Below are 24,509 nucleotides of genomic sequence, written 5' to 3' on the forward strand. Positions count from 1 at the left end.
TACCTCCAGAGCCAGGGTAGAGGGGACTCACCTCTCTATGTGGGAGACCCTTCCCACCTGTGTGTTGGGGGAGCTTGTATACCATCTCAGCTTGGGTAGAGGGGACTCCCCTCTCCAGGCAGGAGACCCCTCCAACCTGGGTGTCAGGGAAATCTAGTATATCACTGAATCCAGGGTAGAGGGGACTCAAATCTGCAGGTGGGAGACCCCTCCCAAGTGGGTGTCTGGGGGAGCTTGTATACCACTGCAGCCAGGGGAGAGGGGACTCGCCCCTCCAGGCAGGGCACCCCTCCCAACTGGGTTTCTGGAGGAGCTTGTACACAGCAGCAGCCAGAGTAAAGGGGAATCACCCTTCCAGAAGGAAGACCCCTCCCACCTGGGTATCATGGGGGGCTCCTATACTGCTGCAGCCAGGATAGAGGGGACTTGTCTTTCTGAGCAGGGGACACCTCCCACCTGGGTGTCAGTGGGAGCTCTTATACCCCAGTAGCCAGAGTAGAGGCAACTGGACCCTCTAAGTGGGAGAACCCTCCCACCTTGGAACTGGGGGAACACCTATTCCACTGCAGCCAGGGTTGAGGGGACTCTACCGTCCAGGCCTGAGATCCCTCCCACCTGGGTGTGAGTAGGGGTTCATATACCACTGCAGCCAGGGTACAGGAGACTCGCCCCTCTAATCGTGAGTCCCCTCCCACCTGTGTGTCTGAAAGAGCTTGAATATCACTGCAGCCAGGGTATAGGGGACTCGCCCCTACAGGCTGGGGACCCCTCCTACCTGGGTGTCAGGGTGAGCTCTTATACTGACACAGCCAGAGTAGAGTGGTTAGCCACTTCATGTGGGAGACCCCTCAAACCTGGGTTTTGGGGTGAGCTCCTATACCTCCTCAGCCAGGGGAGGGGACTCGCCCCTCCATCGAGAGACCCCTCCCACCTGGTTATCAGGGGATCTCATATACCGCTACAGGCAGGGTAGAGCGGACTTGCCCAGTCCAGGTGGGAGACCCCTCGCACCTGAGTGTAGGGGGAGCTCTTATACAGCCGCAACTAGGGTAGAGGGGACTTGCCCCTCAAGGCGGGAGACTTTTTCCTCCTGGGTGTCCTGGGGAGCTCCTATACTGCAGCAGGCAGGGTAGAGGGGACTCTATCCTTTATGTGGGAGACTCCTCCCACCTGGGTCTCAGGGGAGCTCCAACACTGCAGCAGCCAGTGTAGAGGGAACTTGCCCCTCCAGGCGGAAGACCCCTCTTATCTAGTTGTCTGGGCAGCTCATATATTGCAGCAGTAAGGAGAGAGGGGACTCGCCCCTCTAGGCGGGGAACCCCTCCAACCTGGGATTCTGGGGGAGCTCATAGACCACTGAACCAGGGTAGAGTGGACTTGCCCCTCCAGGCATTAGACCCCTCTCAGAAGGGTGTCAGGTGAACTCTTATAGTGCTGCAGCCAGGGTAGTGGGAACTCGCCCCTCCAGGCTGGAGACCCCTCCCGGATGGGTTCCAGGGGAGCTTGTATACCATCTTAGCCAGAGTAGACAGGCCTCGCCCCTCCAGGCGGGAGACTACTCCCATCTGGGTGTAGGTGGGAGCTCATATACCCCTGTAGCCAGGGTAGAGGTTACTTGCCCCTTCAGGAGGGAGACCCCTCCCATCTGGGTGTTGTAGGTGGGGGCAATATACTGTCGCAGCCAGGGAAGCAGGGCCTTGCCCCTCCAGTCAGGGGAAGACCTCTCCCACCTGGGTGTCAGGCGAAGACCTCTCCCACCTGGGTGTCAGGCGGAACTCACATCCACCACAGCCAGGGTAGAGGGGACTTGCACCTCCAAGCGGGAGACCCTTCCCACCTGGGTGTCAGGGCAAGCTTTTATACCGCAGCAGCCTGGGTAGAGGGAACTCGCCCCTCCAGGTGGTAGACCCCTTCCACCTGAGTGTCCTGGGGAGCTCCTATACTGCCGTAGGCAGGGTAGAGGGGACTCGTCCTTTCATGCGGGAGACCCCTTTCACCTGGGTGACTGGAGGAGCTCCTACACCAGGGAAGCCAGGGTAGAGGAGACTCGTCCCTCTAGGCAGACGACCCCTCCCACCAGGGTTTCGGGACCACTGCAACCAGGGTAGAGGGGACTCGCCCTCCAGGCAAGAGACCCCTCCCATCTGTGTATGGGGGGATATCTTATACTGCCGAAGCCACGGTAGAGGTGACTTTCCCCTTCAGGCCGGAGACCCCTCTCTCCTGGGTGTCCAGGGGAACTTTTATACCGAGTTAGCCAGGGCGGAATGCACTCGCCCCACTTAGGCTGGAGACCCTTCACATCTGTGTGTTTGTGCGTGTGTGGAGCTCTTATACCACTTCAGCCATGGTAGAGGGGACTCACCCCTTAAGGCGGGGGACCCTTCCCATATTGGTGTCTGGGGGAGAATGTATACCGCTGAAGCAAGGGTAGAGGGGACTCGCCCCTCCAGGCGGGAGACCCCTCCCACCTGGATGTCAGGAGAACTAGCATTCCTCTGAAGCCAGGGTAGAGCGGACTCGCCCCTCCAGTGGGGAGACCTGTGAGAAGGAGAAGCTTGTATATGGCCTTAGCCAGGATAGAGGGGAGTCACCCCTCCAGGCATGAAACCCTCCCATCTGGGTATTGAGTGGGTAGCTCGTATACCACTGCAGCCCGGATAGCGGGGACTTGCCCCACTAGGCGGGAGACCTCTCACACCTGGTTGTCAGGGGAGCTCATATGCAACTGCAGGCAGGGTAGAGGGGACTCGCCACTCCAGGCAGGAGACCTATGCACCTGGGCGTCAAGTGGCGCTCCTATACTGCCACAACAAGGGTAGAGGCGTTCACCTCTTTAGGGGGGAGACCCCTTCAACCTGGGTGTTCCTGGAGCTCTTATAGGGCACTAGCAAGGGTAGAGAGAACTCAGGACTCCAGCGGGAAAAGCATCTTACCTGAGTGGAGTGGAGAGCTTGCATACTGCCTTAGCCAGGGTGGAGGTGACTTGCCTCTCCAGGCGAAAGTCCCCTCCCATCTGGGTGTCTGGAGAGTATGTATACAGCAGTAGCCAGGATAGAGGGGACTTGCCCATCCAGGCGGGACACCCCTCCCACCTGGGTGTCAGGGTGAGCTCCTATACCGCCTCAGGCAGGGTAGAGGGGACTCTACCCTTCAGACGGGAGACTCCTTTCACCTGGGTGTCAGGGGAGCTCCTTTTCTGCCACAGCCAGGGTAGAGTGGACTCACCCCTCCAAGCAGGAGACCTCTCCCACCTAGGTGTCCAGAGGGGGTCTTGGATACCGCCCAAGCCAGGGTAGAAGGGACTCGCCCCTCCATGCGGCACACCCCTTCGACCTGGGTGTCTAGGGAGAGATCTTACACTGCCTAATCCGGGTTATAGTGGACTCGCCCCCACCCCAGGTGGGAAACCCCTCCCACCTGAGTATCGGGGAGCTCCTACACCAAAGCAAACATGGTAAATGAGTTCTTCCCTCCAGGCAGGAACACCTGGGTATGGGGGGGGGGGCGGGAAGCTCTTATACCACTGCAGCCAGGGTAGAGGTGACTCATCCCTCCAGGGAGGAGATCCCTCCCTCCTGTTTGACCAGGGGAGCTTGTATACGCCTTAGCCAGGGTGGAGGGTACAGGCTGGATACCCCTCCAATTTGGCTATGAGGGTGGAGCTCTTATACAGCTGCAGCCAGGATAGAGGGGATTTAACCCACTAGGTGGGAGACCCCTCACACCTGGTTGTCAGGAGAGCTCATATACCGCCACAGGCTGGGTAAAGGGACTCACCACTCCAGACAGGAGACCCCTCCCACCTGGGTGTAGGCGGGGAGCTCCTATACTGCCACAGCCAGGGTATAGGTTACTCGCCCCTCCAAGCGGAAGACCCCTCCCACCTGGGTGTCAGGGGGAGCTCATATACCACCCAGCCAGGAGAGAGGAGACTCAACCGTCCAGGCATGAGACCTCTCACATGGGGGTGTGTGGGGGAGCGCATATCTGGATATGGGGCAGAGAGTAAATATAACGCAGAAGCCAGGGTAAAGGGGACTCGCCCCTCAATTCAGGATACTCCTCACACCTGGATGCTGCAGGGTAGCTCCTATAACTCTCAGCCAGTCTAAGGTAGACTCACCACTCCAGGTAGAAGACCCCTCCACACCTGGGTGTCAGGGTGAGCTCCTACATCACTGTAGCCAGGATAGAGAGGACTTGCCTCTCCAGGCGGAGGACACATCCCACCTGGGTGTCAGGGGGAGCTCCTTTACCGCCACAGGCCCCTCCAGGTGGGAGACCCCTTCCAACTGGGTGTCAGGGAAAGCTAGTATACCACTGCACCCAGGGTAGAGGTGACTCGCCCCTTGAGGAGGTAGACCCCTCTCATCTGGGTATGGGGGGGTGAGCTCATATAATGCAGCAGCCAGGTTAAAGGGGACTCGCCCCTCAATGAGGGATACCCCTCCCACCTGGTTGCCGGGGTAGGAGGGAGCTCCTATACTGCTACAGCCAGGGTAGAGGGGACTCGCCCCTCCAGGCATAAAGCCCTCCCACCTGGGTTTCGGGGGGGGGGCTCTTATATGGCCCCAGACAGGGTAGAGGGACTGGCCCCTAAAGGTGAGAGACCTCTCACACCTGGGGTGGGTCGTATATAGTTGCAGGCAGGGTAGTAGGGACTGGAAACCCCAGGAGGCAGACAACTTTCACCTGGGTGTCCAGGGAGGTGCCTATCCTGCAGCAGCCATGGTAGAGGCATCTCGCTCCTCCAGGCAAGAGTTCCCTCCCACCTGATTGTAGGGGAGAGCTCATATACTGTCCCGGCCAGGAGAGAGGGGACTTGCCACTCCAGGCAGGAGACCCATCCCACTGGGTGTCAGGGAATGCTAGTATGTGGTGAGCCGCTTCTGCCGTTTCTGCAGACTATGGTCGCCATTACAAGATGACGCTGGCTCCACTGTGGTCTGTGACAAACAACTCCTTATCTGGGAGAGTTGGCACATGATTTTTCACCACCCTGTGAGAAAGCTCCACGCGGCAGCTTTGCATTGGGGCTTGGGATGCTTTATTAAGGCTGGGAGGGGCATCAGAGAGAGAGAAGAAGAAATATCAAGGGCCTGAATAAACTGCTGAAAGAAGATTCCCGAGTTGCGTCTTCCTTGCGGGCAAGGGGTCGCGACACTAGTATACCACTAAAGCCAGGGAAAAGGGGACTCACTCCTCCCACCTTAGTGTCACAGGGAGCTTATATACCACCTTAGGCAGGGTAGAGGTGACTCACAAATCCAGGCTGGAGACCCCTTCCTCCTGGGTGTCCAGGAGCTTGTATACTGCATTAGCCAGGATGGAGCGTACTCACTCCTTAAGGCAGAAGACCCCTCCCATCTTGTATGGAGGGTGCTCAAATACCCCTACAGCCAGGAGAGAGGGGACTTGCCCCACGAGGCAGGAAATCCCTAAACCCTGGTTGTCAGGGGAGCTCATATACTGCCAGAGGCAGGGAAGAGGGGACTCCCCACTCCAGGCGGGAGACCCTTTCCACCAGGGTGTGGGGGGGGAGCTTCTAACCACCACAGCCAGGGTATAGGGACTTGCCCCTCCAGGTGGGAGACACATCCCACCTTGGTGTCATCTGGAGCTCTTATAGCGCTTAGCCAGGGTAGAGGGGACTCATCCCTCTAGGCAGGAAACTCCTCCCACCTGGGTGTTGCTGGGAGATTGTATAACATCTTAGCCAGGGTATAGAGGACTCACACCTCCAGTCAGGAGACCCCTCACTCCTGGGTATCAGGTGGAGCTCCTATACCCTACAGGTAGGGTAGAGGGGATGCGCCCCTCCCAGCCGTGAGACCCCTCTCTTCTGGATATCCAGGGTAGCTTGTATACTACCTTAGTCATGGTGGAAGGGACTTGCCTCTCTAGGCCAGAAATTCCTCCCACCTGGGTGTCGGGGGAGCTCACATACCACTGCAGCCAGTGTAGTGCAGATGCACCCCTCCAGGTGGGACACCCCTCACTCCTTGGTGTCCAGGGGAGCTTGTATAAGGCAGTAGCCAGGGTAGAGAGGACTCGCCTCTCCATGTGGGAGACCCCTCCCACCTGGATGTCCAGAGGAGATCATATACCAAGCAGCCAGTATAGAGGGTACTTGCCCACCAGGCAGGAGACACCTCCCACCAGGCTGTCTGGGGGAGATCCTATACCATAGCAGCCAGGGTAGAGGAAACTCGCCCCTCCATGTAGGAGATCCCCGCCCCTGGGTGTGTGTGGGAGCTTGTATACTGCCACAACCAGGGTAGAGTGGTCTCGCCTCTCCAGGCAGGAGACCCCTCTCACCTAGTTGTCAGGGAAAGCTATTATACCACCACAGTCAGGGTAGAGGTAGAGGGGACTCCCCCCTCTAGGGTGCATACTCCTCCACCTGTGTGTGGGGGGAGCTAGTATACCACTGCAGCCAGGATAGAGCGAAATTGTCCTCCAGCAGAAGACTACTCCCACCGTGTGCTGGGAAGAGCTCCTATACAGCCTCAGCCAGGGTAGAGGGGACTTGCCTCTTCAGGCAGAAGACCTCTCCCACATGGGTGTCAGAGGAGGGGGCTCCTATGCTGCTGCAGCCAGGGTAGCAGGGACTCACCTTCCAAGAGGGAGGACCCTTCCACTTGGGTGATGGGGGGAGCTTGTATACTGCCTTAACCAGGATAGAAGTGACTTGCCCATCTAGGCAGGAGACCCTTCCAGGTGGGAGACCCCTTCCGCAACTGGCTATCTGGGGGAGCTTGTATACTGCCATAGCCTGTGTAGAAGGAACTCGCCCCTTCAGTCAGGAGACCCCTCCCACCTGGGTTTTAGGGGGAGCTCTTATACTGCTGCAGCCAGGGGAGAGGGGACTTGCCCTCCAGTTGGGAGACCCCTCTAACCTCAGTATTGGGGGTGCTCCTATACCGACGCAGCCAGGATAGAGGGGACTCACCCCTCCAGGTGGGAGACTCTTCCACCCGGGTGTCAGGGAAAGCAGTATACCACTGCAGCTAGGGTAGAAGGGACTTGCCCCTTCAGGCAGGAGACCCCTCTCCTCTGGGTATGGGGGGGGGATCCTATACCTCAACAGCCTGGGTAGAGCAGACTTGTCCCTCAAGGCGGGAGACCCCTCCATCCAAGTTGTCTGGGGAGCTCTTATACTGCCGCAACCAGGCTATAGGGGACTCACCCCTCTAGGCTCATATACCCTTGCAGGTAGGGTAGAGGGGACTCGCCCCTCCAGGAAGGAGACCCTTCCCACCGAGATATTACAGGGAGCTTATATACCACATTAGTCAGGGTAGAGGGGACTAGAGGTGCAAGTCCCCTCTACCCTGGCTGTAGTGGTATATGAGCTCCCTCCCGAAACTCAGGTGGGAGGATCTCCCACCTGGAGTGGCAAGTCAACTCTACCCTGGCTGTAGCTGTTTTAAGCTTCCCCGACACCCAGGTGTGAGGGTTCTCCCGCCTATAAGGGCAAGTCCCCCCTACACTGGCTGTAGCAGTATAGGAGCTCCTTCCGACACCCAGGTGGGAAGGGTCTCCTGCATGATGAGGGGAGTCTCCACTACCCTGGCTGGTGGGTTATAGGAGGTCCCCCAAAACCCAGGTGGGATGGGTCCCCCATCTGGAAGGGCTAGTCCCCTCTCTCCTGGCTGTGGTAGTAAATGTGGAGAAGGGGAGTAAGGGGAGCTAGTGGCGCAGGGAGAGGAGGGCTCAAGGCCCAGGTTCACTGCTTGGTGTCAGCATCAAGGAGCAGGGCCTGGGCTGAGAGAGTCCAAAGGGCCCAGGCAAGGGGCACAGCTACTTTTTCCCAAAGGGAGCCCCCAGGCCAAGAGCAGTTTCTGTCCTCTGGCCCTGGTGAGCATCCTGAGAAAGGGATCTTGAAAAGGGGCCAAGCAGAAACAGGGACTACAGGAGGGATGAAAAATGGTACAGCGTGAAAGGCCAGAGGAAGTATGTTGATGGGGTGCAGACCAGGAATCCAGAAAGGAGCCCAGGCTAGGGACCTACAGAAGGGCCCAGGCCAGGGGAGGGCAGGGACTGATGGGGCTGGGCAGGCAGGTGGCAGTAGGGTTCTGAGGTTCAGGGATGCCAAGTGTACAAGGGTACTAGCTACAGCAATGCCTGCAGTCCAAGCCAAGGGAAGAAAGGTGCAAGAAGGGCCCCCAGAGGCTCAAGCGAGGAGGCAGGCCAGGGAATGGAGAGCCAAGGGCCAGAGCATGGGCAGGGGACTCAGGACAGTGGACAAGACTTTGGACGGATGGCAAGGGATTCTGCAAGGTGGAGGCAGGCTCCTGGCCAAGGGCCACTGCCAGGTGTCAGGGTCCTGGGTCCAGGACCAAAGGCCCAGAGAGAGCAAGAGGCCCAGGCGAGGGGCAGGGCTGTTTCCCATAAGGTGCCCTGGCACAGATGAGAATCCAGGGACAGGGACCTGGCAAAGGAGGCCTGGCAAGTGAAGGGGGCTAGGAGTAAGGCAATGGGAGGGCATAGCAGGGGGTCTCGGTGAGTGCATGGAGGCAAGATCCAGGACCCAAGCCAGGTGCCCAGGCAAATGACCCACCTGACCATGGATGAGGGACCCAAGGAGCAGGAGACCTGCAAATGCCAGGGGAAAGCATAAGGGGAAGGGATGGAAGGGCTGCGCCAGGACCATGAGACAGAGAAAAGTGCAAGGGGCAACTAGGGGAGCAAGCTGGCAGTCCCAGTCAAGGGGTCCCCAGGTCAGACCCAACAGGAAGAGACTCTTGCCAAGTGACATGAGGAATACTGTCATGGGTTCAAGTGAATGCCCTGGCCTGGGGACTGGAGTGTAAAGGGTAAGGGTTAGGGAGGTTGGGTGTGGGTAGGGGCAGCATGCAAGGCTAGAGGTCAGGGGAGGAAAGGGAGGGAATCTCTCAAGGCTGGGTTGGAGCAAGTCACATGTTATCTGCCAGGTCTCCAGGTTCACACAGTGAAGGGGACTCAGGTGAGGAGCACTGCTATGTTTCCCATAGGGTGTGTTAAGGGCACAAAGGCCAGTCAATTTCACTCCTCTGCCCAGGTGAGTAGATCTTCAGAGAGGGACCTGGACGTAAGGAGGGTCAAAAGTGGCACTGGTGGGGATACCTAGCATACAAAGGTTGTGGGGGTGGCCGGTTGGCAGCAAGGACCCATTCAAGAAGTCCAGGCTAGGGAGAAGCAGGGAAAGTGAAGGGTCCCAGCAGTGCCAGGATACTACAGCACCAGTGGAACAGAGGGGAGGCAAAGGATGGGGCCATTAAAAGGGGCCTGAAACCAGGAGACAGAGACAGGGTCTGCTCCTCTGCCCAGGTGACTAGATTTTCAGAGAGAGACCATGACCAAAACAGGGCATTGTAGATGATCCCATCCTTCCAGATTTGGGGTGCATTGGGGGCAGTCATGACCCATTCGAGGAGACAGTCTAGGGATAAGCAGGGGAAGGGGAGGGTCCAGACAGTTCCAGGATACCACAGCACAAGGGGAACAGAGGGAAGGCACAGGAGTGGGCTCGAAAATGGAACTTTTAATCACGTGACACGGATAGGGTCTTCGAGGACACCTGCGGGCTGCAGCAAGGAACCAGGCCCAGGAATGAAGAGCCATGTGCCTTGTCCCTGGCGAGGGTTGCATGAAAAGGGCCAGGGCTGGGAAGGGGAGGGAGGGAGAAAGGGGAGTGGATGACACAGGGAGACTAAAGGCTAAAGGCCCAGGTCCACTGACGGGTGTCAGGGTTGGGGAGCAGGGCCCAGGCTGAGGGAGGCCAAAGAGCCCAGGCAAGGGGCAGGGCTAATTTTGTCAAAGGGAGCCTGAAGGGACAAAAGGCCAGGTCCAGTCCCTTGGCTATGGTGAGCATCACCTGGGATCATGAAAAAGGGCCCGGCATGGACAGGTGCCACAGGAGGGCTGAAGAAGGCACAGCTTGAAAGGCCGAGGACATGTGTTGGTGAAGTGGGGGCCAGGACCCCAGAAGGGAGCCCAGGCTAGCGACCTAGAGAAGGGCCTAGGCCATGAGACAGCAGGGAAGGGTGGGGCAGGCAGTGGGGCGGCACTAGGGTTCTGCAATGCAGAGAAGCCAAGGGGAGCAGGGAAGCAGCACAAGTGAGGGGTGCACATTCAAACCCAGTGAAGCATGGATAAGGAAAGGACACCAGAAGCTCAAGCAAGGAACCAGGCCAGGGAAGGGAGAGCCAAGGTACAGGGCTAGGGCAGGGGGCTCAGGACAGTGGATAGGGCTGGGGAGGAGAGGGAGCAGATGCAGCAGGGGAGAGGCAGGCTCCAGTGCCAGCACCACTGCCAGGTGTCAGGGTTCAAGTGCAGGACCTAGGGCCCAGAGAGAGCAAGGGGACCAGGCGAGGACCTGGGCTGTGTTTCCCATAAGGAGCTCTGGCCCCGATGAGATTCAAGGGCCAGGGACCGGGCCAAGGTGGCCTGGCAAGGAACAAGGGCCAGGAGAACAGCTACAGTTGGGCATGGAACCGGGTTGTGTTGGTTGTGGAGAAGGGCAAGAGCCAATACCCAAGGCAGGGGCCCAGGAAAGGGATGGACCTGACCAACAGTGGATTAGGGACCCAAGCAGGAGGATGCCATGCTCCAGGGGAAAGCAAGAGGGGAAGGAGAGGAAGGGGCGGTGTTAGGATAGGACAGAAGCGGCACAAAGGGCAAGGAGGGGAGAGTGCTAGAGGGTACAATCAAGGGGCCCTCATGTCAGACCAACACCAACAGATGCCACGTGAAGCCATGCAACAGAAGGAATGCCGTCAAGCCTGGGGACAGTAACACAAACATTCAGGGTTAGGGAGGGCTGGGTTGGGGTAGGGGCAGTATGGACGGCTAGAGGGTTCAGAATGGAAGGGAGGGTATTGCACAGGGCAAGGTCAGCCCTAGGCCCAAGTCCACTGCCAGGTGTCAAGGTTTGGAAGGCGAAGGGGGCCCAGGCAAGGGACAGGGCTGGTTTTCCCATAGGGAGCCTTCAGGGCCCAGAGGCCAGCCAATTCCACTCCTCTGTCCCAGATGAGGAGAGACTCACGAGAGACCAGGACCAAAGGAGGGCCAAAGGAGGGCACTGTGAGGGGATACTGTGCTTCTGGAATTGGGGTTGGTGTTGGTGGTGAGCCAGGACCCCAGAAACAAGGGGAGGGGAGGTTCTGGGCAGTGCCAGGATACCATAGTACAAGGGGAACAGAGGGGAGGCACAGGAGGGGGCCGGAGAAATGGGCCTGAAATCAGGGGACAGGGACAGGATACTTGAGAAGGGCAGCCAGAGGTTCAAGCAAGGGATGACACCAAGGAATGGAGAGCCAAGTAGCAGGACCTAGGCCCGTGTCTCATGAAAATGGATGGGGCTGGGAAGGGGAGGGATGGTAGAAAGGTGATCAGGTGGCACAGGGATTGGAGGGCTCAAGGCCCACGTCTACTGCTGGGTGTCAGAGTTGGGGAGCAGGGTCTGGGCTGAGGGAGGTCAATGGGCCCAGACAAGGGGCAGGGGTACATTTTCCCAAAGGGAGCCACAGGGACAGAAAATCAGGTCCAAGTCCCTGGCTCTGGTGAGAATCCTTGAAAAAGGATCAGGAAAATGGGCCTGGCAGGGACAGGGTCAACAGGAGTGCCAAAGAAAGGCACAGCATGAAGGGCCGGAGGACCTGTGTTGGAGGGGAAGTGGTCAGGATCCCAGAAAGAAACCCAGGCTAGTGATCTAGAGCATGGCTCAGGCCAGGGTAGAACAGGGAAGGGCAGGGCCACGTAGGAGGACAGCACTAGGGTTCTGCAGTGCCAGGCAGCCAAGGGGATCAGGGAAGCAGCCCAAGGAAGTTGCCCACAGTCCAAGCCCAGGGATACACAGCAGAAGAAGTGCCACCAGACATTCCAGTGAGGAACCAAGCCAGGGAATTGAGAGCTAAGGGCCAAGGCTGAGGCAGAGCGCTCAGGACAGTGGTCAGGGCTAGGGAGGGAAGGATGGGGATCCAGTAGGGAGGAGCCAGGGTAGAGTGCCAGGGCCACTGTCAGATGTCATGGTTCCAGGTGCAGGACCAAGGACCCAAGGAGAGCAAGAGGCCCATGTGAGGGGCAGGGCTCTGTTTTCCAAAGATGCCCTGGCCCAGATGAGAATCAAGGGCCAGGGACCAGGCCAAGGGGCCTGGCAAGGGACAAGTTCCAGGAGGTCTGCGACGAGAAGGCATGGCACAGGGTTGTGGTGGTTGCGGAGAGGGGCAAGAGCCAGGACCCAAGCAAGGTTTCCAGGCAAGGGACCAACCCACCCAAAAGATGATTAGGAACTCAAGGAGCAGGAGGCCCTCTCTCCAGGGGAAACCTCTAGAGGAAGGAGAGTAAGGGGCGGTGCTAGGATGAGGAGACAGAGGGCAGCGCAATTGGCAAAGAGGGGAGCTCACTAGGGGGTGCAAGCAAGGGGCCCCCAGGTCAGACCAGACAACAAGAGACCCCACGAGAAGACACAGATACCTTTTTCTTTGGGTCCTGTGACAGCTCCTCTGACCTTAAGTGTCCACAGGAAGAGAGAGAGAGAGAGCATGCACTGACCCATTTTATTGAGGAGAAGCTATTCAAATGAGGCAAAGGGTCAGGTTTCAGGAGGCTGAGTCTAGCTTCATGATGTCCACTGTCAGAAGGTTGACTGAATCTGGGTAGGCCACACCCAAGGGCACAGTAAGAGAAGGGGACACAAGGCACTTCCATGAAAGATTCTATCCTAAACAGGGCAAGGGCTTATATTACAAAGGAATAGGTGAGCATGGCTCCACCCATGGGGCTGTAGGAAGATACACCCATGCATGAGATACTGTCCCTCAAACCCAAGAAGGGTAGGGAAAGCTTGCCACATTTCTGTGACTAAGTGCTTCAGCACCCAGCCAGAGAGTGTGACTCAGTCACGTGCAAGTTTGATCTCCCACACACAGTGGAGCCAAATATGGGAGCAATAAACAGGTTAAAGCAGAATACCCACTATACCAGTTAAGCTTTTAAATATACCAAGAGTTGACAACCATCTCCCAAAAGTGTGTTTGGGACCCAAAGTTTAATGCCCTTCTAGGTATGAACTAGCACATGTGCTAGCTTTCTTGTGTTGTTGGCTATATTCTTAACTGTTTGTCTATTGTCATCCATTTCAATGCAGCATCTGAGCTGTTGAACTCTCCACATATTTCTCTTTCCTCAGCCAGTAGGTAATCTAATGTCCTACTTAGATTAGGTAATTAGGTAATCTAATTAGGAATTAGATAATCTAATTCCCTACCCTTCTTAGGTTTGATAGTTAGCCACTCCCATCGGGTCTGTTGTGTGGCTAGGAGGTCAAAGGCTTTGGCAGTCTGATTAATAATAATTTATAGTACAGCTTGGAAGTGAATAATTCTGTTTAACATGTAAATAGAAGTTCTATAACTCCAACTGCCATTTTGTGCCCAGGTAGTGGGACCGTAGTGGGACCATAGTGGCAATAATTCTCTTGGGTGGCCAGTTATCTTCACCCTAAGATTGGTGACTTCCTAAATCAAGTTTCTTCCCAGTGGACCTCTTTTGTCTTTCCAAAAAGTCATCCATCCATTACATTCCTTTGGCAGGACAGGTCCTAAATATATGTTTTACAACATCTTGGTTATAGAGGATTGTCTTGACATATGGTTCACATGATCTCCATGGTTGGAATAGGAGTAGAACAAAACCTCTTAAGGTTATCAAAGGAAACCAAACTAAATAATAGATTAACATTTTGGTTAGCACAGGTTAAACAGCATAAATTAACAAGGCCAATCTAATAACACCAAACAAATCCTAGAAAATTTATATAAGCAAGATAAAAAAAGTATAAATGATTTTTTTTAAATCCTGTGTCCAGTCAGTAGGAGTTTACTGTTATCAAACCAGTAGCAAAAACTAGAGAATTATGTATACATCCAGAAGCAAGGGGTGGCAATGCATTATAATATAAGAACTATCTTAGAGGTTGAAAGAGTTAATTAGTCCTGGTGGGAAGTTTATCTTTGGCCATGCATTGATCAGCCAGTCCCTCCTGTATGGCTGAAGGAGGACTGTAGTCTCCTCAAGCTTCTGCCATGCATACACCAGTCAGCTTCCAGAGTGACTAAAGCAGGGCTGTTTTCCTTCTTACTCTCAAGCTTCTCCAGTGCTCCTTTTTTCCTAGACAGTCAGCTTCAAGGGCGTAGCAGCATCTGGAATGCACGCCCAGTCGCAGCTGCAGGCTTGAGTCTGGTGTAGCCAATCCAGGGACCTATTTATGCAAACTTGACTGCAGTTGGGGTGGATAAAATAACAGGGAAAGGGCCCTTTCAAAGAAATTTAGGTGTTTGAATATTCCATTGTTTGACCCAGACTCAATCTCCAGGCTTGAAGGAGTGTGCACCTGTGGACAAACTAGGTGGCAATCTATCTTTCTCTAACCTATTGGTTGAGAACCTGTAAAGTTTTCCCTAAGGCCTGAAGCTGTGGTCTCAGGGTGAAGCCATGGTGAAGAATTCTGGAGAAGCCCAGTTAAGACTTTTCTGTGGAGAAAGGGGGTGACACTTCAATACAAGTAGAACAGAGGGGAGCCACAGGAGGCAGACTGATAAAGGGGCTTGCAATCAAGGGAAATGGACAGGGTCCTAGAGAATGGCAGCCTTAAGCAAGGAGCCAGGCCCAGGAATGGAGAGTCAAGTGCATTGGCCCTGGCAGGGGCCCATGAAAACAGACAGGAATAGAGAGGGGAGGAAGAGGAGAAAGGAGAGCGGGTGGTGCAGGGAGAGAAGGTATCAATTCCCAGGTCCACTGATGGGTGTCAGGGTTGGGGAGCAGGGCCTAGACTGAGGGAGGCCAAATGGTCCAGAAAAAGGGGAAGGATTACATTTTCCCAAACATAGCCTGTAGGGCCAAAGGCCAGGTCCAGTCCCCTGGCCCTGGTGAGCATCCTGGTAAAGGGATCAGGAAAAGGGGCACAACAGGGACAGTGACAACAGGAGGTATCAACGAGGGCACAGCAGGAAGTGCTGGAGGATGCCTGTTGGTGAGGTGGGGGAGAGGACTCCAGCAAGGACCAGGCTAGGGACATAGAAGGGGGCCACATCCAGAAAAATTAGGGAAGGGCATTAGGGTTCTGCTGTGCAGGGAAGCCAAGGGGACCAGGATGCAGCCCAAACAAAGGACCCACAGTACAAGCCCAGGGAAGCACAGAGCAAGAAGGACCACCATAGGCTCAAGTGAGGCAACAGGCCAGGGAATGGAGAGACAAGGGCCAAGGTGGGCCAGGGGCTCGGGACAGTGGACATGGCAGAAGAGGGAAGGCAGGGGATATGGCAGTGTGGAGACAAGCTCCAGGCCCAGGGCCATTGCCAGGTCTCAGATTTCTGGGAGCAGGACCAAGGGCCCAGGGAGAGTAAGAGGCCCAGACTAGGGACAGGGCTCTCTTTCCCATGAGGTGCCCTGCTCAGACAAAAATCCAGAGACCAGGCCAAGGGGGCCTGGCAAGGGATTGGGCCCAGGAAGAGGCCAACGGGAGGTCACGGCTAGAGCCAGGACCCAAGGAAGGAACCCAGGTGAGGGTCCCACCCAACAGACCAAAAATGAGGAACCCAATGAGCAGGAGGCTCCTGGGCATGCCCAGGTAAATCACACAGGGATGGGGAGAAAGGGGTGATGTGAGAAGGAGGAGTCAGATGGAAGCATAGGGCACACCAAGCGTAGCAGAGTAGGGGGCCCAAAATGAAATGACACCAGGGGAAGCCATGCAATGCCACCTGACTCGGGAACACATTCAGGGGCTCAGGGGAAGGTTCAGGGTCAGGGAGGGCTGGGTTGGGGTTGTAGCAGCATGAAAGGCCAGAGGGCAGGGGAGGGAAGGGAGGGAATGGTGCAGGGCATGGCTGGCTCAAAGCACACTTCCACTGCCAGGTGTGAGGGTTCTGGCAGTGAGGAGGATCAGGCGAGGGGCAGGGCTGTGTTTCCATAGGGAGATTTCAGGCTGTAGAGGCCAGCCAATTCCATTCCTCTGCCCCGAATGAGTAGAGCCTCTGAGAGGGACCAGAACCAAAGGAGGGCCAAAGGAGGGGACTGAGAGAACATACCTTTCATCCAGACATGGGGGGCGGTTGGTGGGGATCAAGGACCCAATCAAGGAGCCCAGTCTAGGCAGAAGCTGTGGAGGGGAGGGTCCAGGCAGTGCCAGGGTAACACAGCACAAGGAAAACAGAGGATAGGCATATCAGGGCCCCGAGTAAGGGGATTGAAATCATGGTACATGAGCAGGGTACTTGAAAATTCCAGCCAGGGGCTCAAGCAAGGAGCCAGGCCCAGGAATGGAGAGCCAAGTGCAAGGGCCGGGCCAGGGGGACATGACTATGGACAGAGCTGGTGAGGGGAGGGAGGCACGGGAGGGAGGTGGTGGCACAAAGGAGGGAGGTTCAAGGCCCAGGCCCGCTGCAGGGTGTCAGTGCCGGGGAGCAGGGCCCGGGCTGAGGAAGGCCAAATGGCCTATGCAAGGGGAAGGAATATGTTTTACAAAATGGAGCCTGGAGAGCCAAGAGGTCAGGTCCAGTCTCCTGGCCTGGGTGAGTATCCTGGGAAAGAGATCAGGAAAAGGGGCCTGGCAGGGACAGGAATGACAGGAGGGCCAAAGGAAAGTATAGCCTGAAGGGGCACAGGACAGGTGTGGGTGGAATGTGGGTCAGAATACAAGCAAGGAACCCAGGTAAGGGACCTAGAGGAGGGCCCAGGCCAGGTGAGAGCAGGGAAGGGGGGGCCGGTAAGGTGGGGCTGCACTAGGGTACTGCATTACAGGGAAGCCGAGGGGAGCAGGGAAGCAGCCCTAGAGAGGGGCCTGAACACCAAGCCCAGGGGAACAGTGAGCAAGTAGGGCCACCAGAGGCTCAAGCAAGATACCAGGCCAGGGAATGGAGAGCCAAGGGGTGGGGCAGGGGTCTCAGGTAAGTGGACAAGGGTGGAGAGGGAAGGCAGGGGATCCAGCAGGGAGGAGGCAGGCTCCAAGCCCAGGGCCACTGCCAGGTTTCAGGGTTCTGGGGGCTGGACCAGGGGCCCAGGGAGAGCAAAGGGCCCAGGCCAGGGGCAGGGCTCTGTTTCCTATAAGGTGCACTGGCACAGATGAGAATCCAGGGCCAGGGACTGGCAAGGGAAGGGGGCCAGGAGGAAGGCGACGGGAGGGCTCAACGTGAGGTCACAGTGGGTGTGGAGAGGGGTGAGAGCCAGGAACCAAGCAAGGCGTCCAGGCAATGGACCAACACAACCCATGATGATGAGAGACCCAAGAAGCAGGGGATCATGAGGGGAAAGCAGGGAAGGGGAGGAAGGGGCGATGCGAGGATGAGGAGACAGCAGGCGGGCAGGTGGCACATTGGGCACCAAGGGGAGTGAGGTAGGAGCACAAGAAAGGGGCCCCCGCTTCTGACCCCACACGAAGTGACATGATGCGAAGCCACATGACACTATGCCACATGAATGAACTCAAGGGGCCCAGGCAAGGAATCTGGCTCGGCGACTGGAGAGCAAAGGAAGGCTGGGTTGGGGTAGGGGCAGCATGCAAGGCAAGAGGGCAGGGGAGGGAAGGGAGGGGAAGGAGCAGAGCAAGGTCAGCACAAGGCCCAGGTCCACTGCCATGTGTCAGGTTTCAGGCAGCCAAAGAGGCCCAGGCAACCGGTAGGGTTCTGTTACCCATAGGAGCCTCAGTGCACAGAGGCAAGCCAATTCCACCCCTCTGCCCCGGGCAAGTAGATTCTCAGGGAGGCACCTGGACCAGAGAAGGGCTATGAAGGGAAGGGAAAGGAGAGAGGGGAGCTGTTGGCACACAGGGAGGAAGGCTCAAGGCCTAGTCCGTGGCTACATGTCTGAGTTGAAGTGCAGGACCCAGGCTAAAGGAGGCCAAAGGGCCCAGGCAAGGGGCAGGGCTACTTTTTCCCCTTGGGAGCCAGGAGGGCCAAGAGGCCAGGTCCACTCTCCTGGCCTGGGTTTTAGTCCTGGGAAAGGGATCAGGAAATGGGGCAAAAAATGGCAGGAAAAGGAATAAAAAGAGGGCCAAAGGAGAGCAAAGTGGGAAGGCTAGAGTTCAGGTGCTAGTGGGGTAGGGCCTGGACCCCAGTAGGGAGCCCAGGTTAGGGACCTAGAGGAGGGCCCATGCCAGGGGAGAACAGCAAAGGGCAGGGCTGGGCAGGTGGGTGGCACTAGTGGACTGCAGTGCAGGAATACCAAGGGTAGAGGGGAAGCAGCCCAAGCAAGGGTCCCACAGTCAACCGCCCAGGCATGCTTTGGGCAACAAGGGCCACCAGAAGGTCAACAAGGAGCCAGGACAGGGAATGGAGAGCCAAGAGCTGGGTCTGGGGCAGGGGGCCCAGGAAAGTGGACAAGACTTGGGTGGGAAGGCAGGGCATCCAGTAGGGGCAGCAAGTTTAGGCCCAGGGCTACCGCTAGGTTTTAGGGTTTCAGGTACAGGACCAAGCACCCAGAAAGAGCAAAGGGCCCAGGCGAGGGATAGGGTTCTGTTTCCTATAAGGCTCTCTGGCCCTGATTAGAATCCAGGCAAAGGAGGCCTGGCAAGGGAAGGGGGACAGGAGGAGAGCGACCAGAGGGAACAGTGGGGGGTCACGGTGGGTGCTCAGTGTGGCGAGACCTAGGACCCAAACCAGGAACCCAGGAAAGGGACCCACCCAACTGACCATGGATGAGACAACCAAGGAGAAGTAGACCCACAAGTGCCAGGGGAATTCACGCGGGGAAGGTGAGGAAGGGGTTTCACGAGGATCAGAAGACAGAGAAAACCACAAGGGGCACCAAGGGGAGCCTGCGAGCGGGCACAATTAAGGGGCCCCAGGTCAGGCCCAACATGAAGAGACTCCATGCTATGCCAAGGTACATGTGGAACACAGTCAGGGGCTCATGCAAGCAGCCAGGCCCTGGTACTGGAGCACAATGGACCAGAGTTAGGAAGGGCAGGGTTGGGGTAGAGGCAACATGGAGGTGAGAGGGCAGTGGAGGGAAGGGTGGGGATCTCTCAGGGCTGGGTTGGAGCAAGACCCATGTTAACTCCCAGGTCTCAAGATTCAGGCAGAAAAGGGGATGAAGGCAAGGGTGAGTGCAGTGTCTCCCATAGGGAGCATTCAGGGCACAGAGGACAGCCAATTCCACTCCTCTACCCCAGGTGAGTACATCCTCAGAGAAGGACCTGGACCAAAGGAACAGCAAAAGAGGGCACTGTGAGGAGATATATGGCGTGCAGAGTTTGGGGTGTGTGGGTGGGTGGGCAGCCAGGACCCATAGGAGGAACCTAGGCTAGGGAGGAGCAGAAGGAGCGAGGGTCTAGGCAGTTCCAGGATACCACAGCAGCAGGGGAGCAGAGGGGAGGCAGAGGAGGGGGCAGGTAAAAGGGGCCTGAAACCAAGGGACAGGGACTGGGTCCACTCGAAGGGTGGCCAGGGGCTCAAGCAGGGAGCCAGGTCCAGTAATGGAGAGCCAAGTGCTAGCACCTAGTCCTGGAAGAATGAAAAGGCACATGTATGGGGGGGAAAGGGAGGGAAGAGAGGGGAGGGAGTAGAGAAAGGGGAGCAGGTGACACAGCGGAAGGAAGGCTCAAGGCCCAGGTCCACTGCAGGGTGTCAAGGTTCAGGAGCAGGGCCTGGGGTAAGGGAGGCCAAAGGGCCCAGGCAAGGCATAGGGCAATGTTTTCTCAGAAAGCCTGCAGGGCCAAGAGGCCAGGTTGAGTCCCCTGGCTTGGGTGAGCATCCTGGAAAGGGGATCAGGAAACCTGGCCTGGCTGAGACAGAAACTACAGGAAGGCCAAAGGAGGGCACAGTCTGCAGGTTAATATAATGGGTTTTGGTGATGTGGGGTCAGGACCCCAGCAAGGAGCCCAGTCAAGGGACCTAGAGGAGGGCCCAGGCCAGGGGAGAGCACTGAAAGGTGGTGCCAGTAAGCAGGGCTGCACTAGGGTACTGCAGTACAGGGAAGCCAAGGGGAGCAGGGAAGCAGCCCCAGCGTGGGGCCCTAAGACAAAGCATGGAGCAAGAAGGGTCACCAGAGTCTCAAGTGAGGAGACAGGCCAGGAAATGGAGAAACAAGACAAGGGCTTGGGCAGGGGGCTCAGGATAGTGGACAAGACTTGGGAGGGAAGGCATGGGATCCAGCAGGGTGCAGGCAGGCTCCAGGCTCAGGGTCACTGCCAGGTATCAGGGTTCTAGGTGAAGGACCAAGCACCAAGGGAGAGCAAGGGGCCTAGTTGAGGGGCAGGGCTCGGTTTCCCATAAGGTGCCTGGCCCAAATGAGAATTGAAGTCTAGGGACCTGGCAAAAGGAGGACTGGCAAAGGAAGGGGGCCAGGAGTAGGGCGAAGGGAGGGCAACCTTGAGGGTAGAGGTGGGTGCACAGAGGGGTGAGAGCCAGGACCCAAGCCAGGAGCCCAGGCAAGGGACCCACTGGATAGACCCAAGATGAGGGACCCAAGGAACAGTAGACCCGTGATCGTCAGGGGAAAATGTAAGGTGAAGGGTAGGAAGGGCTGTTGGAAGACCAGGAGACAGAGGGAAGCACAAGGGGCACCTAGGGGACCACATTGACAGGCTCAAGCAAGGGACCCCCAGGTCAGACCCAACACGAAGGGAATCCACGCTATGCCAAGGAACATGAGGAACTCAAAAAGAGGCTAAGGCGACTGCCCAGGCCAGGGGACTAGAGTGCAAAGATCAGGGTTAGGGAAGGCTGGGTGTGGGTAGGGGCAGCATGCAAGGTGAGAGGGCAGGGGAGGGAAGGGAGGGGATCTCTTAGGGCTGGGTTGGAGCAAGTCACATGTTAACTTCCAGGCCTCAAGTTTCAGGCCAAGAAGGGGACAAGGAGAGTGGTAGGGCTGTGTCCCACTGGGAGCATTCAGGGTGCAGAGGAAAGCCAATTCAGCTCCTCTGCCCCAGGTGAGTAGTTCCTCAGAGAGGGACCTGGACCAAAGAAGGGCCAAAAGCGGGCACTGTGAGGGGAAACCTGTGGTGCAGAGTTTGGGGTGGGGTCGGTAGGCTGCCAGGATCCATTTGCGGAGCCCAGGCTAGAAAGAAGCAGGGGGAACAGAGGGGCCAGGCAGAGCCAGGATACCACATCATAAGGGGAACAGTGGGGAGTCACAGGAGAGGGCAGTAAAAGGGACCTGAAACCAAGGGACAGGGACAGGGTCCTTGAGAAGGGTGGCCATGGGCTCAAGCAAGGAGCCTGGCCCAGGAATGGAGAGCCAAGTGCTAGTACCTGGGCCTGGGTGAATGAAAAGGGACATGGTTGTCTGGGGGAGCTCTTAAACAGCTGCAACCAGGGTAGCAGGGACTCGCCCCTCCAGGCAAGAGACCCCTCCCACCTGGGTTTCAGGGGGAGCTCCTATACCCTACAGCCAGGGTAGAGGGAACAGGCTCCTCCAGGCCAGAGACTCCTCCCACATGGGATCCCCGTGGGGAGGGGATCTTGTACAGCTGCAGCCAGGATAGCAGGGACTCACGCCTCCAGGCAGGAGACCTCTTTCACCTGGGTGTCAGGGGGAGCTCCTATACCTCCATAGGCAGGGTAGAGGTGCACCTCCAGTTGGGAGACCCCTCATACCTGGGTGTCAGGGGGAACTCCTATACCACCACAGGCATGGTAGAGGACACTCGTCCTTCCAGGCGAGAGACCCCTCTCTACTGGGTGACAGAGGGGGATCTAAAACCCCAGCAGCCAGGGTAGTGGGGACTCACAGTTTCAGGCAGGAGAACCCTCCCACCTGGGTTTCCTGGGGAGTTTGTATACCATCTTAGCCAAGGGAGAGGGGTATTCCTCCAGGTGGGAGACCCCTCCCACCTGGCTGTTCGGGAGAGCTCATATACCACCTGGCTGTCAGGGAAAGCTCATATACCACCACAGCCATAGTAGAGGGTACTTGTCCCTCCAGGCAGGAGACCACGCCCACTAGCGTGTCAGGGGTAGCTCATATACCTCCACAGCCAGGGTATAAGGGACTCGCCCCTCCAGGCTGAAGACCCCTCACATCTGGGTGTCTGGGGAGCTCCTACACTGCTGCAGCCATGGAATAGGGACTTGCGGCTCTAGGCAGGAGACACCTCCCACCTGGGTGTGTGGTGGAAGGCATACCTCCGCAGCCAGGGTAGAGGGGACTCGCCCCTCCAGGTGGGGGACCCCTCCAACCTGGGTGTCATGGGTGTTCCTTTACCACCCCTGCCAGTGTAGAAGGGACTCCCCTATCCAGGCGGGAGACCCCTGCCACCTAGGTGTCAGGGAAAGCTAGTGTAGAAACCTAGTATAGTGCTGTAGCCAGGGTTGAGTGGACTTGCCCCTCCGTGCGGGAGACCTCTCCCACCTGGGTGTCTAGGAGAGCTCACACACTGCTGCAGCCAGGGTAGAGGGGACTCACCACCCTAGGTAGGAGACCCCTTCCACTTGGTGTCAGGGGTGCTCATGTAGGGCTGCAGCCAGGGTAGTGGGGACTCACCCCTCCAGGCGGGAGACCCCTGCCATCTGAGTGTCTGGGGGAGCTCCTATACCACTGCAGCCAGGGTAGAGGGGACTCACACATCAAGGAGGAGACCCATTCTACCTGGTTGTCAGGGGGAGCTCCTTCACCGCTGCAGCCTGTGTAGAGGGGACTGGCCCCTCCATGCGGGAGACCCCTCCCACCTGGGTGTCAGGCAAAGCTAATATACCACTACAGTAGGGGTAGAGGAGACTCGGTCCTCCATGATGGAGACCCCTTTTACCTGGGTGTCTGGGGGAGCTTGTATACCGCTGCAGCCAGGGTATAGGGGACTCAGCCCCCCAAGCGGGAGACTACTCCCACCTGGGTGTCCGGGGTAGCTCAAAACAGCCACAGCCAGGGTAGAGGGGATTGGCCCCGCAAGGCGGGAAACCCTCCCACCTGGGTGTCCTGGGAAGCTCCTATACTGCCACAGGCAGGGTAGGGGGGACTCACCCCTCCAGGAGGGAGAACCCTTCCACCTGGGTGCTCTGGGGAGCTCCTATACCACTGAAGCTAGGGAAGTGGGGACTCACCTCTCTAAGCGGGAGACCCTTCCCATCTGAGTGTCAAGGGGAGTTCTTATATCCCCACAGCCAGTGTAGACACTCCCCTCCAGGCAGGAGAACCCTCCCACCTGGGTGTCAGGGAAAGCTAGTATACCACTGCAGACCTGGTAGAGGGGACTCGCCCCTTCAGGTGGGACACCCCTTGCATCTGGGTATGGTGAGGGTAGCTGGTATACCCCAGCAGCCAGGATAGAGGGGACTCGCCCCTCCATGCAGGAGAACCCTACCACCTGGGTGTCTGGGAGGAGTTCATACACCGCTGAAACCAGGGTAGAGAGGACTCGCCCCTACAGGAATGAGACCCTTCCCATCAGGTGTCGGGGGAAGCTCTCATACTGCCACAACCAGGGAAGAGGGTTTTGCCCCTGCAGGTGAAAGACCCCTCCCACCTGGGTGTCCAGGAAGCTCTTATAGGGCACCAGCCAAAGTAGAGGGGACTCGCCCCTCCAGGTGGAGGACTCCTCCCACCTAGGTGTCCGGAGGAGCTTGTATACCTCAGAAGCCAGGGTAGAGGGGAGTTACTCCTTTAAATGGGAGACCCCTCCCACCTGTGTGTCAGGGGGTGGAGCTTGTATACAGCCTTAGCCAGGGTAGAGGGGACTCTCCCCTCTAAGCTGAAGACTCCTCCCACCTGGGTGTCAGGAAATCTCCTATACTGCAACAGCCAGGGCAGAGGGGACTCGCTCCTCCAGGCGGGAGACCACTTTCATCTGGGTGTGTGTATGGGGGCTCCTATATTGCACTAGGCAGGGTAGAGGGGTCTCGCCCCTCCAGGCGGGAGACCCCTCCTACCTGGGTGTTGGGGGGAGCTTGGACACCGCTGAAGCCAGGGTAGAGCAGACTTGTCCCTCTAGGTGGTTGACACCTCCCACCTGGGTTTGGGGGAGCTTGTATATCACCTCAGCCAGGGTAGAAAGGACTCACCACTCCAAGCAAGAGACCCCTCACACCTGGGTGTCTGCAAGAGCTCCTATACCGCTGCAGCCAGTGTAGAGGGTACTCGCCCCTCCATGCTGGAGACTCCTCCCACCTGGGTGTTCCAGAAAGCTAGTACACCACTGCAGCCAGGGTAGAGGGGTCTCGGCCCATTTCACCTGGGTGTCAGGGGAACTCCTATACTCCTACAGCCAGGGTAGAGAGGACTCACCACTCCAAGGGGAAGACCCCTCCTACCTAGGTGTCAGGGGGAGATCCTATACCGCTCTAACCAGGGTAGAGTGGACTTGCCTCTCCAGGAAGGGGATCCCTCCCACCTGGGTGTTGGCAGGAGCTCTTATACTGCAGCAGCCAAGCTAGAGAGGACTCTTCCCTCCAGTTGGAGCACTCCTAGCACCTGGGTGTGTGTGTGGGGTGGGGGGGAGCTCCTTTACCGCCTCAGCCAGTGTAGAGGGGACTCACCCCTCTAGACAGGAGACCTCTTCTACCTTGGTCTCAGGGAAAGCTAACATACCA

This window comes from Marmota monax, unplaced genomic scaffold, assembly GCF_021218885.2.
Source record: "Marmota monax isolate L192 unplaced genomic scaffold, Marmota_monax_Labrador192_F-V1.1 WCK01_AAM20220418_F8-fsc00001, whole genome shotgun sequence".
In the NCBI taxonomy this organism is placed as follows: Eukaryota; Metazoa; Chordata; class Mammalia; order Rodentia; family Sciuridae; genus Marmota; species Marmota monax.